Genomic DNA, 18,922 nt, shown 5'->3' with positions numbered 1-18,922 from the left:
CTTTCATTCATAAGTTTACTAAGTTTTACAAAGGTCAGCATTTACTGTACGTTATTAAAGCGCATTCAGAAGTTATATCTTTTATAATATTCCGCATGATTAATCTGGTTACAATGAACTGAATATAAACAAATTGTGACAGGGAACTGTTAGGATAGGATATTTTTAAAGGTAACCTAAAATTTCACTGTGCTTTGCTTTCCCTTCTGTAATCAATTTTTACTTTGTGGAAGGAGAGATATTTTCTGATCCATTTTCTCCTTTATTTATTTTATTCATCTTATTTTAGCATGCTTCTATGAATATTTGGTGCACATTTCTTGTGGTAAGAGTCTTGGAGGACACACATAGGTGGCTCAACAAGCATATTATAGCCATACCTGAACAGGTAGCAGCCTTTTACAGGAAACCAACAGTGCCAGCCAGATTTCAGATTTATGGGTCTAGTTCTCCAGCTGCATCAGTTTATAAGAGGTTTATATGCCTAAAATTCCTGTCTGTTGGTGCTGAACATAGCTAGAGGCCAGCCTTAATTTCTTTTCTGTCTAACTTCAGTCTCTTCTTCATGAATCTTCTTCATTAATGTTTTCCCCAATTTCCACTTCCAAAAGCTTAGAAACTGCTAGTTTTCCACCTTTCAGTCAAGTAAGCATTAGACAAAACTGTACCTAAATCACATTAGGATCTTGGCATACATGGAATTTATATATGAAATAGGCATTGAAAATGCATATAACTATTCTCTCAATTCTAGAGTTTCTTCATGCATGGTATAACCTGAATCCATGCAGGTATATCACTGTGATCCCTGAGTGCCTGTAAATGTCTCTTCCATGACTGTGTAGAGCACATGGTACCTATTTGCTTTGTTGTCACGTTTTATGGTTCATGAAGCTCCTTAGGATATGTCTTGCAATAAAACTTCGATTTAAGAGATGATTGTAATTTTATATGTATGAATGTGCATATATACACACACACAGGAAGAGAGAGGAAAGAGATTTGTTAGACATCATCTGCATTCATATGTACAGTCCCTGTCATTATGGCACTAAGGATTATCCAAAACATTTGTAAAATCTGTGGGAGAATGGCATAACTGTCAGGAATTTCCATGAGGTTCCTGTTGCTACATATCACTTCCTTTCTGTCCTCTGGCTTTAGCTGACACAAAGACTGCTGGATTCCTTCATCCTCTTCTATCTTTTAAATCCTGCTTTGTTTACCTTTGCCACAGTGGTGGGAGGTGAGAGATGAAATATGCTCAGCATCAAGAGACAGTCGTTGTAGGCATATACACCTCCTATAAACTGATGCAGCTGGAGAGCTAGACCCATAAAACTGCACTGTGTGGGTGCCATATGGAAAAAGATTCCATAATCTGTGAAGCATTTGATTCGTATTAAAATTGTCAATATGTATCTTCTACACTTATCTCTAGAAATGAAAATTCCTTGTAATGTATCAATATTTATTTATTTATTTGTTTTTAAGTTGGTCACTCGTGTTTCAGACAACCAGAGAAAACCAGAGTGAAAAGTTAAGCAAATAAAGGCAATTTACATTTACCCAAAAAGGATGCCCAGTAAATTTCTGTACAAATCCCATGTGAGAAGTTTTCTGTCACGATATATCTACATCATTCTCTGCCAAGCTTCATCATCCAGCTATTGGCTAAAAATAAGTCTGCTGCACCATGGTAACTGCCTAGCGTTGCAAATAATGTTGTTTTTGAGATCTTAAAAGGTCAGCAGCAAAAAACACTGGGCCTTCTTCACAGTGATATAATTAAAGCAAAGTCATTGGCTTATTTGGGATAAGAAAAGAACCTTCTCCTGTCTCTCTTGCACTAAATAAATTGGGAATTCTCCTTTCAATAGCTTATTGTACTTACCCACATGTCTTTGAATTGTGTTTTCCTCAACATTATGAGTTTGACCCAGCCTCACATGCTGGCAACCTGAAAGAGCAAATGTAAAGAATGAGCTATTTCATTACAAACATCCGTCCATGCCTGGCCTTATAAGATACATCAAGGAAAATGGCTGAAGACCAAACCCCTCCGTAATTTAGTCACCAGCTCTGAAATGCTGACTGCCTGATAGTTGTTGTGAAAATGCCCAGGCTGCCCAACCAAAAACCACTTCATCTAGTCACCCCATGTGACCAAAGCCACAACTATGGAAAACAGCTTTACAGAAATTCTTTTCCATACCTTCCCTTTTCCACAGCCCTTGGCAGCCTTCTACACAGTAGGATCCCTGGAAACAAACCCTCTCCTTCTTGACACATCTATGATGAACAGCTGTAACTCCTTAGGCACTGATTGCAGCTGCCTTGAGCTGCACCATTGAAATAATCCAAAAAGGCAGGAAAAAATGGAAATATGTTATTGAGTATATGGTTAGTGGTCTTCGTGCATCAGCTAGATGGGTGGCTTCCAATCTGTATTGCCAAGGCTGCTGGAAATCACGCACAAAACACGTCTGATTCTTTTTTCACTGTTTTCGCTCTGGAGTTATTTCTGGCCAAGGAAAAAGTGAAGAGACCAAACAAGAGTGTAATGCTCCCTTCTCTTCCTTCTTGGTTAAATTCTTAATTTATATTATTCCTAAAATTTTACTGCCTTCAGGGGAACTCAGAGTGCATCTGGGAGATCAGGTGCTGGACATGCTTATAATAGTTTTGTGCTATTTCTTGATATTTGAAGAAGTTAAGATACAGAGAGTAGAAGGGGCCCTTTAACATTGCTTCCTGGCTAGGCTAACTGGTAAGCAGGTGAGAAATTGGTTATATCAGCTGAGAAGAGTACTTTATGGACAACACCTGTATTGTTTCCAGCTCCTGAGGTAGCTCAAAGAGGATGATGTATTGCTGTGTTGGTATATCCCACATCAGATTATGCTCTGATTTGAATTACTGGTGAAAAAAGAGCTTGGCTGTAGGTAACACAGCTGCCCTGAGCTCAGCTCTGTGCTTAGCAGTGGATCTGGGCAGGCTTAAGCCTGTACACAGTGTTTTATGAAACTCCGAGATGGCTGGTTGTTCCCTGTGAGGCCTACAGCAATTCCTACCACCAACATTGCGAGGAAATAAAAGACAACTGTGTGAAAAAAAAAAAAAACACAAACCAAGAAAGGATAAAAGCTATTTGTGAAAAACAATGCCCCACAGTGTTCTATTCATGGCACAAAATCATCCATCTGGGAAACCTTTGCATGATTATTGCTTGAAAACATTCTTCTTATCTGATCAAGTGTTTCTTAGGAATTTCTTCATAGACTGGGGTCATAAGACAGTTTCAGAGAGACATGATGCTGCCTGGTGCTCAGCATGACATCTCCAGTCCAGAGAAATGATTGGCTCTAAGCACAGGCAGCTCCTTTATTAACACATGAAAGGTATCTGAATTTCAGAAATTAAGCAAGTGATGGAGAAATTTTGTTTTCTTTTGTGTTCCTATTTATAGGAAGCAAGCAAGATATTTCAATGTATTTTTCACAGTTTATTTTAGCCTTTCCTTTCTGGCAAGGTTACATAATTATTGTGTATTTCCACTTTCCTCTTTAAATTCAAGTAATATAAAACATCTCACTGTGTATGGTTAATTAGCTCTTCAGTTGCTGAAATGCTTCTTCCTAAAAACCTTTCAAATAATTCTCTAGCAGTTTCAGGTGGGAAAGGGCCAAATGCTTTCCAAAGTCGAGCTGGCAGTGAAAAATATCTAGTGCTAGTTCTTGAGAGTGTAAATGCTTCCACAATGTAAGTTCCCAAGAAATCAGTTCCAGTAAATAACAAGACAACAGGGGATTTTTTGGTTTTTGCTTTGAGTGGAGGTTCTTTTGAGTTTTCATAAGAGAACTGGAAGGAGGACACTTTTGAGTTGTTGCTTTATATGTGGAGATATTTCTTGGTATATTTGGGAAAATTGAATTTGCAGTTGGAAGATTAATAATTTTTCACTTTAGTAAACTAGGAAGAGTGTTTTTCTTTGCTTTTTCTTCACTAGGCTATGAGCATGAGGTGTTAAAATTTACCAAACAGTGAAGTAAATTAAAATAGACTTGTAATTTGTCATCATCACAAAACCAATATATGACAAAACTAAGTTCAGGCTGTCTTCAGGATCAGTATGGCAGAAGCAAAATTCTATGAGGTTCATTGATGAGTAAAAGTGCAGTGACATTTTAAAAATGTGCACTGACTTTTTAAGAATACTCATTCAGAGTGACTAGGAAAGAAACAGATATATCTATTAGGGTCCTGTGAACCAGTGTTGCAGTCTGCTAGTGGATACTGGATTTAGGCACAGGCTCATGTATTTCATTTAGAAACAGTAATTTTGCTTGTTAAGCCAAAGGCAGGTATAAAATATTTTTGTAGCATTTGGGTTGAAGACGAAAGTATGGGATTCATGATTAACTATGCATCTGTCTTCAATACCAGACAAAAAGCAATAACTTCTCACCATATATAACACCTTCCAGAAAAGAAAATCACAGTGGTCTGCAAATCTTCATAATACTTCAAAGAGTTATTTCCTAAGAAATACTATCTTCTTTATTTTACAGGTGAAAAACCAAAGTAAATAATAGCTACAGTCAATCTTTTCAGCCATTAATTCCCTAAATTACTCCTGTTTGTCAATCTTCAAGTCTTATTCCAGCACCTGTCAGAATAGTAGCCAAACTCCTCCCCTGCTAACCCAAAATGTTGGGTGTATTTCAGCTAGACATCTATAATTAGTACCTAAGTAAGTGGAACTCAAGTCATCTGCGGTTATTCATCATTAAGCAATCAGGACATGCTTTAAAGTACCTACATTTACATTTAGAAATCTTCTGGCAGAAGCCAAGTAAAAGAGGAAACTTTTGGGAGTGTCTCAAAATGTCTGAGCCTGCCTCTCACAAGTATAAGGTCATTCTCCCTTTTGAAATAAAGGATACAATAGTGCAGAGAATTACAGAAGACAATGAATGGACCATAAGGAATGTTTGCAAGTGCTTTCAAATGAATAAATTAAAATTTGTAATCAAGCACATATTTCATACTTTGTTTTGGTACAGAACACGGTGAATAAAAAAATTAAAATAATTTCTGACATTGTACTTGAATACTAAAATAAATTCTATTTATTTTTACTTGTTGTAATTATATTTCTGTGGTAACTCTCTGGGTTAAATGATTGTTATTACATGCAGGTATATTTTTAGCACATTTAGGATGGAAAATCTTTTCTGATCAAAGAAACTCAGCAATGGGAGGGCTGACTAATGGAACCAGACAATGGAATCCAAGGTGCTGATACGGACAATAATTCCTAACAGCTGCCCTATTCTTCTTAACATTACAATAATCATCTAAGAGAATGTAAATTTTAGAGATTCCAGGGGGAATCTTGTAGTATAAATTGCTATAGGTCAGTTCTCTTAATTTTTTATTGGAGAAATCCCATTACTATTCTCACAAATGGGCATAAATTGGTGACCTGGAAAACAGCAGTTACCTCTTGTTCTACTAATTAATATCCATAGCTAAGCCTTTTTAAACCACCTGAATTATTGTATCAGTGTGCTGTTTAAGGTGGGATACCTGGCAGACTTTTTTTAATAAATATCATGGAACCATGGGAATGCTGATCTAGTCCAGCTTCCTGCTCAAAGTGGGATTATTGCCAACACTAACCTTCTGGTTAACTTTTTTTTTCCTTAAAGTTTAAGCTGAGTCTCCCAAGCTGTAATTTCTGTTGTTTGCCCCTTGCTTTGCTCTCTGCTGCTACCAAGACACGTTTGGCTCCCCTGTCAGTGTAACTCCCGTTCATGTCCCATCATTTCTGTTGCTGGGTCTCCCAGTCTGGCTCTAACACTGCCAACACTTTCCTCTACTGACTTTGGTACTATAACAGTACATTTGAATAAGAAATCTCTGATCCATCAAATTATACAGTTACAAAAATGCTTTAATATATTTCTATAAGTACACATATGCATGCACACACATACATAAAATGAATGTATATTTGTGCAAAATGTCTTTCTTAAAATATTGACAGCAATTGAAATTTCAGCCTGAAGTAATCATTTATCCTTGCTGTTGGTGATGTCAAATATATAACTTTCAGTTCATATCTTTTTTTTTTTAAATATATATTAGAATTGGAAACGACATACAAACATAAATATGTGCATATAAACATACAGATGCTCATTCCATATGCAGTCCAGACATGCCAGGGCTTGAAATATTTTATTCAGGAAAAAATTGCAGCATGAGATCTGTATATTTTTCCCTCTGACAAGGTTGCTTCCATGGCCTGAGCAAACTTTTGGTTTCACAGACACTCATGGAAACATGTATAACTATTTGTGACTACAGTGGGAATCATTTTCTTCTGGGCAAACAGATTTTTGACTAGAGATGGACATCAGCCATTTAGATCAGATCCAAATAAGGATTTCAAAAGATTGAAACTTTTACTTACTGCATATTGGATCCAGGATTTTAATTTAACGCATTACAAAGATAGGGGCTGTTTATGAAATACATGTACTGATCCATCTGGATGTTATTTACATCTGTGATTTAGTTAAGGGTCTCATTTACATTTTATATTTGAATTCAAGAAACTCTTTAAAACACTTAGCTAAGTACCACTGGGATGGAGAAATTGTTCCACCAGAATAGTGTACAAGGGCAGAATGCAGCAAAATTATAAAATTGTTAAAGTTGTTCAAGCCACCACAGCAAAGTTTTGTAAAAATCAGAAAAAACTTGGTCAGAACAAAAGCCATTTATAAAATGTGATGCAGTGCATATTTTCTAGGTATGGTGAAAGAGTTTTGAAATCTTTGAATAGTAAAACAGACATTTGTTTCTAGAAATGAGCCTAATCCTTTCCTCCAAGTTTTTCTGTGGATGAATGCAAAATATAATCAATCTAACTTTTTGGTTATTCATGAGTACAAGTAATGATCTTTTTTTGTGTTGTTGTTCCGCACAAAACCAGACGTTATTGTGTGCTATGAAAAACACATTTTTGTCTGGAGTCCAGGGGCTATTTTATTAAATGCTGAAGCAGAGACTAATATATAGGGAGGATACTTTAACATATATAAAGATTTCTTTTCACTAGAGAGGAGGAGGATGATGCCTAAATTTTCAACAGCAGAGCTTAATTTCTTTCATCATCAGAAAGATTAATATTTTTATCCTCATTTTACAGAGGGAGTATCTAAAGTCATGAAAAACAATGAATTCTAATTACACTACAAAAATTGTCACTAATCCTGAGATCAAGTATAACCATATCCCATATGCCATGTGATGATATTTTTAACATTGTTCTTCAACCTTGCTTATTCTCAGACACTGTCAGTAAGAAGACGGTAAGTCTCTCATTTATCGTATAATTTACTGCTACAATAAAAGGTAGTAACTAATTCCTGGAGATACTTAGCATATTAAAAGAAAATACTATTAATCCAGTAAGCCATACATTAAAAATGTCTCAGACTTTTCAAGGAGTGGCCTCCAGAATATGAAAATCACGTGGTATCACATGGCAGGACCCAGTAATTGTGCGGTTTCTCCAGGACAAAAGGCCAGCTTGTGGTTTGCAGTAGCAGTTGCATGTGTTGCAAAGCAGCTTAGAGTGACTCATCAAATCTTACTGAAACCCTAGGCGAAATTGTAGCTTACCACCACAGAAATATTTTTCAGTGTAAAAGGTCTGTGTTTATCCACTTGCACATCCTGTCCTTCTTCAGTCCCATGGATCCCCCTCATGGCATTAGTAGCACATTTTAACTTGCAATGTGAATTGTACACTGATCTTTGTACTCTTTCTGAGATTAAAAATATCCTCTACATAGACAACTATCCCTACTTATAGCTATTGCATTACATTTACAGCATAATTTTTAGAGTATAATAATGTAATTCCACAAGTTTTCATAATATCAATCTTGAAACAGGGAATATATGGAGATTTTTGTGGGGACAGACGACTATTTAAAAGGACTGGAGATTATACTATATTTAGGATCATATGAGAAACACCGCATGAACTTAGAGCAAAATGATGATTTCTTCTTCAAAAATCCTGCAATCTTAATTGAAGGAATAACACACAAAAGCGAGAGCCCAAGGAAACAAAGAAATGCAAATTAGCACCATGACCAACAGTAACAGTTTGCAGCTTTGGAAAAGATATATAGAACAGCAAGTTTTTTAACAATTTTTGGTTGTAAAGTTATTTCCTCTCATAAGAAAGAAAAACAAACAGCAAATAGAATCTATTAACAGGAACTCTATATTAACTGCCATGTTTTGCTTTATCTATGATATTATATTGAGATAAATATAAAGAGATATAATATTTAATCAGTATGTACATCAACACAAAGTAATAAACTACTTTCTGAGATTTAGATTACACCTAAGAAAAAAGGCGCTGTTGTTCTGCACTGGTTTTGTCCTTAAATTTTCTCAGAATTGATATTGCATAAAACCTCAAATATTGGCCTGGATATTTTTGAAGATGAAGAAAATAAGTTTATAAAACTGGAAAAAATAAAATGCTTCATCAAAATCCTTGAAGTAGACAGAGACCTATAAGTAAGAACCAGATATTTTATTTGTGTGTCCATAGGATTAATATCATATAATGAAAATAAATCAAATGGAACTTTATTGATAAAAACACAGACATGAATGTATTGTTATGTGGTCTGGTCAGGGATAATTTCAATAACTGGACTTTTAAAATATCTTCTTGTTTTGTGGAGATCAGAGAGTCCTTGAGTGACTCTTACTGAACAAAGAAAGGAATTAACCACAGCATCTAAATTCTCTTGAGCTCTCGTCTTACTTCTCTTAACACACATTGAACTTGCTAGCTGATGCCGGCTTTTCTCTCATACCTCATTTGATACCAATTTCAGTTTGTCTTATGCCTAAATGGTTGGGTGCATGGTAGATACCCTCTTGCATACCTTAGAAGCGATTCAGTTCAATAGGTTTGTCTTTGTGTATTAGTTGTATCGCAGAGCACTGAAATTGTCTAAATTTGCATGATACTTACTCCAGTTAGCTTTTATGCAGTGAACAAACACAGCTGGGAAATACAGTTATGAAAAATACAGGGGAAAACAGGAGACAAAATCAATGGCTTAAATTACAAACTACACCCCACAGGTTAAACTCATGAGAGTTCAGTGTGCAGAAAAGATGTTGCACCATTTTGGAAAGTGCTGATTTGCTGGAGGGTCAGAAGGCTCTGAAGAGGGATTTGGACAGGCCAAAATAGTGGGCTGAAGCCAGTTGTGTGAGGTTCAACAAGACCAAGTGGCGGATCCTGCTCTTGGGTCACAACAACCCCAGGCTGGTTCTCCCCAGGCACTACAGCCTGGGGGAAGAGTGACTGGAAAGCTGCCCAGCGGAAAAGGACCTGGGGATGCAGGCCAACTGTGGCTGAACATGAGCCAGGTGTGCCAAAATGACCAAGAAGACTAAGGGCATCCTGGCCTATATCAGCAAAAGTGTGGCCAGCAGGATCAGGGCAGTAGTTGTCTCCCTGTACTTGGCCCTGGTGAGGCCTCACCTCAAAAATTGTGCTCAGTTTTGGGCCCTTCATGACAAGAAAGACATTGAGGTGCTGGATTGAGTCCAGAGAAAGACAACAGAGATGGTGAAGGGCGTGGAGAACAAGTCTGATGGGGAGCAGTTGAGGCAGCTGGGGGTGTTTAGCCTGGAGAAGAGGAGGCTTGGGAGGGATCTTATCGATATCTACAATTACCTCAAAGTGGAGCTCCACGTCAGGTGGAGGGGTCAATCTCTTCTCCCAAATAACAAGATAGAATGAGAGGAAATTGTCTCAAGTTATGCCAAGGGAGGCTTAAATTAGATATTAGGAAAAAATTATGAAGAGTGTTGACAAGCATTGGAATATGCTGCCCATGGAAGTGGTAGAGTCACCATCACTGGAGGCATTTAAAAGACAATTGCCCAGAGAAGTTGTAGATGCCCCATCGCTTCAAGTGTTCAAGGTCAGGTTGGATGGTGCCTTGAGAAACCTGGTATAGTGGAAGGAGTCTCTGTCCATGGCAGAGGGATGGGAACTAAATGTTCTTTAAGGCCTCTTCCAATCCAAGTCATTCTAGGATTCCATGACACCATGTGGTGCTTAGGGATATGGTTTAATCATGTACTTGGCAGTGTCAAGTTTATGGTTGCAGTCAATGATCTGAAAGGTCTTTTCCCACTAAAATGATTCTATGATTCTATGATCATTACTAAATTGAATTCCCACCAGAAATAATGTCAAGATGAAAAGGAGTATGGTGAAAAGTAAGTTAGAGAAGCCAGAGATTAAATCATCCCCTCCCTACAGGCCTTTTTTGAAGAGAGTGAAGTCAGGAAAAGAGCGACTGCAGGAGAATTATGCTAGCAATGAGTTTTCTCCAGAAGGGTATTGAGATGGACTGAGTGTCTACATCTGTTCACTGGTTACAGAAATGTCATTACAAGATATGGACATCTATCTAAGCCTAAGCTAAAGACTGAATGTTTCATGACATGAGGTTGAATTGTGGTTTCTGTGGGTCTGTGGTATCAAGAGTAGGAAAGGCTGCTCTGGGCTGAGAATCGAAGCATTCTTTTTATGCAGTGTCAGCACATTAACAATAAATAGACATCTGATACTCATTATTTTATTGCAGGAATTTTTACAAAGAAAGCAAATTATTTTATATGGTACAATGCATCCAGCTTTGTTATTGCCTAGAACTTGTAGGATGGAATCTGGGGAAGGATTTGTTTTCGTATGACAGACAGACCGAGGCCTCAAAAGCTTGAAGCGAAGCTCCGTAATGATTTTTGAAGGAAGTTAGTCAGAGAGTGTGTTCCTTCCACCAAGGGGATGGATACATTTCAGCGGATGTGCAACTGAAAGCAGGATGCCTGTTCTCAGCTAGTGGAGCTGGCAGAGCACTTCTGCAGTGACACAAATCCAGGGGGACCTTGGAGAAACTAAGCATGAACATACATCTTAGGAATGACTGAGTGGGAGTAGAGTGTTTAACCACACCCACCCTCTGTATTTTAAGTCATCAATCTGAAAACACCCAATAAAAACAAAGCATGGGCCATGACATCCAAATAGTTCAGTAAAGATTTAGATTCCCTAAGTTTTATTTCAAGCTGACAGACCAAGAAATTCCTACTGCTTTGTGTTCTAAAGCAATAAAACCACTACTCACGCAACAGGCAGAGGTTTGGAAGTGAAGCCTGCTTCTACCATCATACTTCAAATGCAATTGTTCCAGGCACAAACAAGTTCCCTGTGTGGCAGTTGGCCGCATTAAGTAACAATAGCCCAGTGCCAATATTGTAAAGGTACCTGGGCACCCACAGAGCTGCTGTTATGGCTCTCGACTGTGTGACCATTTGCTGCAGGGTTTGGTGTTCTCATTCTGACACGCCATGACTCAAATCACCTCAAGTAAACTGAGATCGTTTCATGGGGTTCTGAGAAGACGAAATGTCTGGCCTTCATTTCCAGGTTGCTGGTGATGATTTCATCAGCTCTCTGTGCCACACAGGGCACATCCACTCTCTGACTACACTCAGACCTAATCCAAGGCTGGACTCTCTTTATTGCAGGGTAAGGTTCACAGAGATGTTTTTCTTTTTTGGAGTGAGAGAGAGAGAAAGAATATTCTACATTTACCTGTGTTGTTCTTAGCATGGGCAGAGAGGGAAGGACAGAGCATAAGATTATCTAAAACAGGGCTGCCCTCAGACATGTTTTCATTGCCAGGGCATGTCAGTAAGGATTAAGCACTGTTAGCATGGCAGTTTGCACAGCTGCTTGAACTAAGTGTCATCTCATCTATGGCTTTTGGGGAAGATGTGGAGAACTCCAGCAGGGAAAATAAATGTCTGTGGCATTCAGTGAGGAAGCGTTACTCTTGGTTAAAATCTCCTGACCTGAGCGGAGCTTTGATTTCAGCCTTGATCGTTTGTCTCTGATATTTTTCTTAGCAGACTGAGAAGCTGATTTCTTTAGGATTCATCTTTTGGGAGACCTAACCCCCAGCTGAGATGAAATTAGCTTTTGAAATCTGTCTTTTAAAGTCCAAAATAGCAGAGATTCCCTGGCTTGCTTCCAATGGCAAAGCTTGCAGTAAAATATTTCTTTGAGCGGAGCTCCTATTGCCAGACCATTTTCATTGACCTTGCAGACCCAAAAGTCATTTATACAGGTAAGTATTCATTGGCACAAAGAAGAGCAGAAAAATAGACATTATATGCTCTGCATTGTCACTTAGACCTACACTATAGTTAATTTTAATATTCAATTTCAGCTGAACAGGAAAAGAAAATGATTAGGCAGTAGAATGAGATGTGGTAGATATACCGGTTCTTCTTGTGTTTCAACCAATAAGAGGTTTCAGTAGGGATAAGTGAAATAACTCAATCACCTGTTTGTTTCCTGATTCCTTCAGATAGCAAAATGCTTCCATGTGTTAGTGGTTAAGGTACCAGAGACTTTGGAATTCAAACAACATCAACATAAGGAAAAAATAGGCCAAGAACCAGGCAGTGTAGTTTGCTTCCTTATTTTTATATTATCTCTTTTTCTTTGACAACTGCATAGCTACATCCAGAGAAGTAGTAATTATATCCAGAACCCAAAGAGGTCCATCATAACATGAAAATGTTGTGACATCATAGTCCTTGGTTAGGGAAATTATAATGATGGCAGAGGTTAAAGCCACATTGTAGGACAGGCAGAGAAAGAGAAGAGCCTCAGAGGAGAGTTTCTTGCTCAAGAAGAGCACAAAACTCTCCCATTTTGGAGGAGAATTGTCACAAGGTAAGCCAACTTACTTTTAAAATGCTTCTTTGCATGAGGATGTTTTTGCAAATGTTTTTCAATTGGTTTTAAACCACTCATGGGTGAGGTAGGAGAGAGGAAATAATGAGAAACAAATTCAGTGGAAAAACAAGTGTTGATGGTGTGACAAGGCAGTGAAGTAAATTTATGAACTGATTTGATCATGGATATTAGCACCTCCTTTCCTTCCAATGTGAGTCAGAATGAACATAAACATCACAGCTATATGGAAAAATGTACCACTGTGGGGGGAGGGGAGCAAAGGACAATTAAAAAAACCTTACTTTTTCTGCAAGTTTTTTTTTGCCTGCTGGTTTTTTATATTTACTAAGAAAAAAACTCACAAACTGTTGAAATAGCTTTCCCGTTTCTCTTCTGACTGGGAGAAGAAAATATGAGGACTAAACATAGTTTGTGACATACCAGTAAATTTTTAAGATAAATGCAACTAAGACATTAGTGTTGTTTTTTTCCATAGAGATACCAATGAGCCAGGATATGCTACTTTGTGAACTGTATTATAACAGGACAGAAGTACCTTGAGTCACATTTTATTAACTTTTCAAGTATTCTTGGATTGATAGAGGAATTGCTCTTCTTTACCAAATGCAATACACTCTAAAATTTTCACAAGCAAATTCATATCTTCTATCATTTTGTCCTTTTCTGTGGAAAGAGGAGACAAGTTTATGGTGGTGCTAGTAATACAAAGCATTTGTCATGAGATTGTCTAAGAGAACCATATCACCTCCAGAAATCACAGAATATGCTGCTATTTCAATGATGAATTAAATGTTCACTTTGCTTTTCATTTTTAAGGAACTAAACTTAATTTGATAACTTTCAAAACATTGATGGACACTGATCATTTCACTGTGAGTTCCTCAGACAAATCTTAGATTTCAATTGTCTCAGCCATGTGCTCCTTCCTTTGTGCAATATAACAACCTTGTTTCTGTAAGTTCATTGGAACAGGCAAGTAATGAAGGGAGCTTGAACTCCAAAGCACAGTCAACATTTGCTTTATATTCATGATTAATGTCAAATCTGAACTCTAATAGAAATACTGAGTAACCTCATGTTGATCTCTTCTTGTTGCCAGCTATGACTGGTTATAATAGCTGAGGTCAGATCACTCTCCCTGATGTATATACCCTCATCACAGAATTTTCTTTGGTAAGGAACTATATTGAGGAAGAATCCCACTTCTTGTTCAGGCTGGCCTAGATCAATGAAGTCAAAAATCATCATACACACCCTGACATTTAAAAATCCTTAAGGCTGCAGGAATTTACTAGGGCTTAATTATTAAATTGGTAAACATCTATTCTCCACATACTTTCATCTATACATATATTCCAAGATTTCGTTGATCAAATAATTTTTAAAAATATAGACATGTGGGTAGCAGAATACACAATGAAAATTTTTTATCATTATCTTAGCCCATATGAGGACTTCCCCCAAAACATGTTCTTAGAAGGAGAACAAGCAGACCCAGCTATGATTAGATTTTTCTTCATAAGAGCAGAAAATAGCATGATGTAAATATTGTTTTTATTGTACAGATGTGCTGTTACAAAGAAAAATGCACACAATATTACATTTTCTCTACTAAAAAATGAAAAAAGTTACAATAAAAAAGAGTAATCCTTAGCCTGTGTTACATAAACTTCAAGAAAGGGTAATCAACCTTGATGCGTGACTAAGGCACACATCTGTCTGTGTGACTTATGACAGAACACAACCAGAGAATAAACTGTTCTTTAAAAAAAAAAAAATCCTCCCTGTAAGAGGATATTCTGCTCTACAATGAAGCATAGATTTTTTTTCCCATGTTTTCTTTTTCACTAAGTTATTTTACATCTATGAGATGTAGTTTCTTAGCAGTCATAGAAATCCTTATCACTCTCTTCTCTATAGAAGCTCAGAGTTGTTCTTGAACAGAGAAATGATTCAACCTGTTTTATTTCAAAAGAAGGAACAAGCTTTTTCCTAAAAACATAATTATAATTCTGAATTAAGTGTCAAGGAAATCAAGTCTCTTTTTATTTCGATTCAAAAGATTAGTGTATGGAAATAGGGCAAGATATTTTCATTATTCTTCTATTCTTTTAATGCTCCTTAGTTTGAATAGGACATTTCAAAGGGCTAGAAAGAGTTGCATCTTCATGTTTCTTTGATAAAATTTCCAATAAAGTTATCAGCCATATTAAAGACAACATGGATATTATCAGGACTGCAATTTAATGGAGACCACCTACCTAAGCCAAAGTAAGCTGCTGAACTATTACAAGGAGTTTTCTTTTTATTTTTGATAGAGATATAGACTGTTTTTAAAGAAGTAAGACTTTGTAGGTTTTTTTGTCCAGTGTATTTGATTATAAATACAGTATTGCTTGAGTTAGAACAGAAGGGCTTGAGACACTTGCATTGAATACAATGACAAGATTTCCACTATATTCAAGTGTAAATTAATAAGTAATTGAAGATTCAGTGTTTCCCAATGGCCTGCAGTCCTAGTCGACTTAATTTTAGATCAAGGTCATTAATGTGGGTTGAAACTTCTTTTACTGAACACCAGCTACCACCTCTGCAGTGCAGGAAATAACATGGCATGATAGCAGAATATTTCACTGAATTACAAAAAAAGCCCCACTCAGTGAAGAATTTAAATCTTTTCCCAGTGTTGTTCTTTATTTACAGCTGTAATGAATCACTTTCAAAGGTATATCTCACCGAGTCAGTTTATGCTACTGGTGCTGGCTGGACCTGAAAACTGGCTGGCGGGGAGAATGATACAAGAGACTCCCGTGCAAAATTTCTGGATCCCTGCCTCGGAGAGGAAGCAAAATGTGCTTATGTATTTGTCACATTTAAGGGCCTTTTCAGAAGGAAATTGCATGTCCTGTGACATCTATCGGCAGGAAAGATGACTTAATAAAGAAAGGGAAGGTCTTGCATTAGTGAGAACAGAGTAGTCAATTAGTAATTCAACAGTCATGACAAAGTTATGTGATGACGTTTATGCAATACTGGATTTAGATGGGCCTGGAGGAAGCTTAAAAAGAGTAGGAGGCATAGGAGATGGGTTCAGGCCCTGCCTCTGCTTTAAGTCAAATACCTCATAGCATTAGGTTATGTTAATCTACAATTTTATCTGCTTCTGCATCTCTTTCATTCATCCTGCAACATTTATCACAGGGAGATCAGAAATGTCTTAAGCAATTTTGCATATGGAAGAAATGCAGTTGCTCCACTTAATGGAATTTTATTTGGAAGGCATAAACCAAAAGAGATCAAACCAGAATATTTATCACAATAAATGATTTGTCTATATAACACCAAAAAAAAAAAGTTAAAAGACCTAAACCAAGCCAATCAAAGATAAAAGTTTAGAAACTACTCTCTATCCCTTTAAAATCTGTAACATGCCATTGGAGAAGGTTTTTACTTTTTCTTCTACTCCCAAATTTTATTTTTTTCCAGTGTATTGAAATGGCATAAAATTTATACCAGAATGACAAGACAACTGTATTATTCATGACTCTATTTTCTTCCCAAATACCAGAAAATTTAATCATCATCACATCTTAAAAAGAGCAGAAATGTGGGTATATCTGCATAGTAAAGTTGTAGTCAGAGGCAGTAGTGCAGGGTTTACAGGTAGCAGAGGCAAATATTTTAAAAATATGAATTAGACACAGTATGACAGATTCTGCAAAGTCTAAATTGCTCAAGTGTAGACTGGGCTACTGCCAATGCCAAAATATCAAGTAGATTGGAGGCCTCTGCTCAGGGATATTCCAAAGCCTATTAGAGTTGATTTAGACTCTCTGATGATAAAAGAAACTTTCAGTTGTGCCTCATCTCCATAGCAATCTCACTTGAGTGAGTTCAAGGAATGAAATTCATAGAATCGTTTCATTCACTTTGAGTCAGATTTGGGAAATGCACAGCATTTCTCCACACCAATCCAAGGAAGACAGAATATAGCTCCTCTTGGACTCAAATATGGCATCTTGCTCCTGTGCCTCTGGGGCCCAAAGGTAGCCATTGGCTTCCTTTATTTATTTTTTCTTTTGATGTATCTAGAGCATAAAACAGGTTTTTATGTTCTTAGAAGACCACCCATGAGGTTTCCTCCTTCACTTTTACAAAGCTGTTTTTCATTGGGAATAACGTGTTTGCCTTTATATGTACCAGCCAGGGAAAGCTTTCATTAATAAGGCCAGTTCTGAAAATGCCTGTGTTCATTTTCATCAATAATTTCTAAGACAAAGAAATATTTCTACATCTCTTTCCCTGCTGGTGGGTTTCCAAAATTTTATGCATGCACAAAACAGTATGCATAATATAGCTTCTGAGAATGTTTATGTCAACTGGAGACCATGAAACCTGACCAGCAGGAATTCCATACACTTCCTCCAAACACCAGCTGAGACTTTGCCTTTCTGTGAGTCTAATTTTGAAAAGCCATGTTTTCAGAAAAACACCTTTGCAGGTGACTTCTGGAGTAAAAATGATACATACAATAATATGCCATTTCTCCATTTTAAGAATATTTTCATTCAAGTGCTATCACTCATCGTGTAATTATTATGTCTGCCATAAAGTTTATATCTGCAGAAGACAAAAATATGCTTTACATAACTTCTATCTAGTTGCAGCTTATCTCAAGACTTTGTGACAAACACTTCTAGCATTGGTTTAAAGCCAAACATCACCTCTTAGGGCTCCTTGCTTATGCAAATATTGATGTTTAATGTCAACGAGGAATATTTTTACGAAAATGTATTCATTCACATCTTTAGCTTTATGTACTTGATGAGATGCTGTGACAGGACACTTAAATCAGGCATAATTGTGACATAGCCTGTCCAAACTTTTTCTTAGAGTGAGGAAAAAAAGATGGTTTGAAATCTCCCTCTTGCCCAGAATAGCTTTCAGCTCAAGATCTAGTTCACAGTCAGCACTGGGATTCCTGTTACCTGGGACAAATCTACATTTCCATTTTCCTCCATTTTTCTGCTTTTTTAAGAAGTCCATGCTACAAACTCAATCTTTCTTCTCATCTTTTTCCTCCATCAACCCAGAGAACTTCTCTCAGCTTGTGGTACAGGTATGGACATCCTCATCTGCTCTCAGAAAATTGTTTCTCCTTCCAGTCTCATCTGTCTGGTCTCAAGCTCAGTAGCTCAGACAATTTGAGCTGATGGAATTCTCTCTTACCTACCACTAAGAACTTTCAGTCATATATTGTATATAAGACATAATAATCATAGAGTGAAAGAAAAATTTAAACAAGGAAGAATAAAGAAATTTGGATGGAACATCTCTTCATTTCAAGTGTGTATAAGCCCATTAATAAAAGAGCTACCAAAACTAACACTTCATATGTGGAGTATTCCACAGATGAAACTAATCTAGTGAAGTGCATCTGAAATATCTGCTTAACTTTAAATTGCTGTATGTCTGCAAAAGCTCATAGTTCAACAAATTATTTCCAAACATGGACTTTCAATTGAGTAAAAGCTGATCACATTCACAAAATGTTCCTCTCTGCTCTCTCTCTTCGTTTTGTCTTGTAAGAAATAATAAAGTGAACAGAATTTTCTATTAAGTGTTTTGCTGGTTTAATCATAGGATATTTAACAGGGTGGTCTACTCCTTTCAATCCTAGAGCAATTGTTAGAGGAGCAGGGAGCTAGAGCTGGACTTGGCTGCTCGTATTTGATTATCAGAGCCAGCTGGAAAGGGGTCAAACAGTGCCTATAAAGGACTGAGAAACCTCAGTTGTAAAAACCAGCAGGAGGTAGTTTGGCTCCTGTGATCCACCCTGAAGTAGTGGGAGCACACAAGGTAAAAACAGAGAGGATCCTACAAATTTTTTAATAAAGATTAGTTTTTCTTTCTGCATACCTGTGTGTGTACATGTCAGTGGGCGGGTGGGTTGATCTTCACATCTCTGTGTCCAAGACATTAAATGATTGCTTAAGAAAAATGTCTGAAAGAGGTACAAGA

The sequence above is a fragment of the Corvus moneduloides genome, chromosome 4 (assembly GCF_009650955.1).
Source record: "Corvus moneduloides isolate bCorMon1 chromosome 4, bCorMon1.pri, whole genome shotgun sequence".
NCBI classification, from domain to species: Eukaryota; Metazoa; Chordata; class Aves; order Passeriformes; family Corvidae; genus Corvus; species Corvus moneduloides.
The sequence above is the reverse complement of the archived record's forward strand: the minus strand, read 5'-3'. Positions refer to the sequence as shown.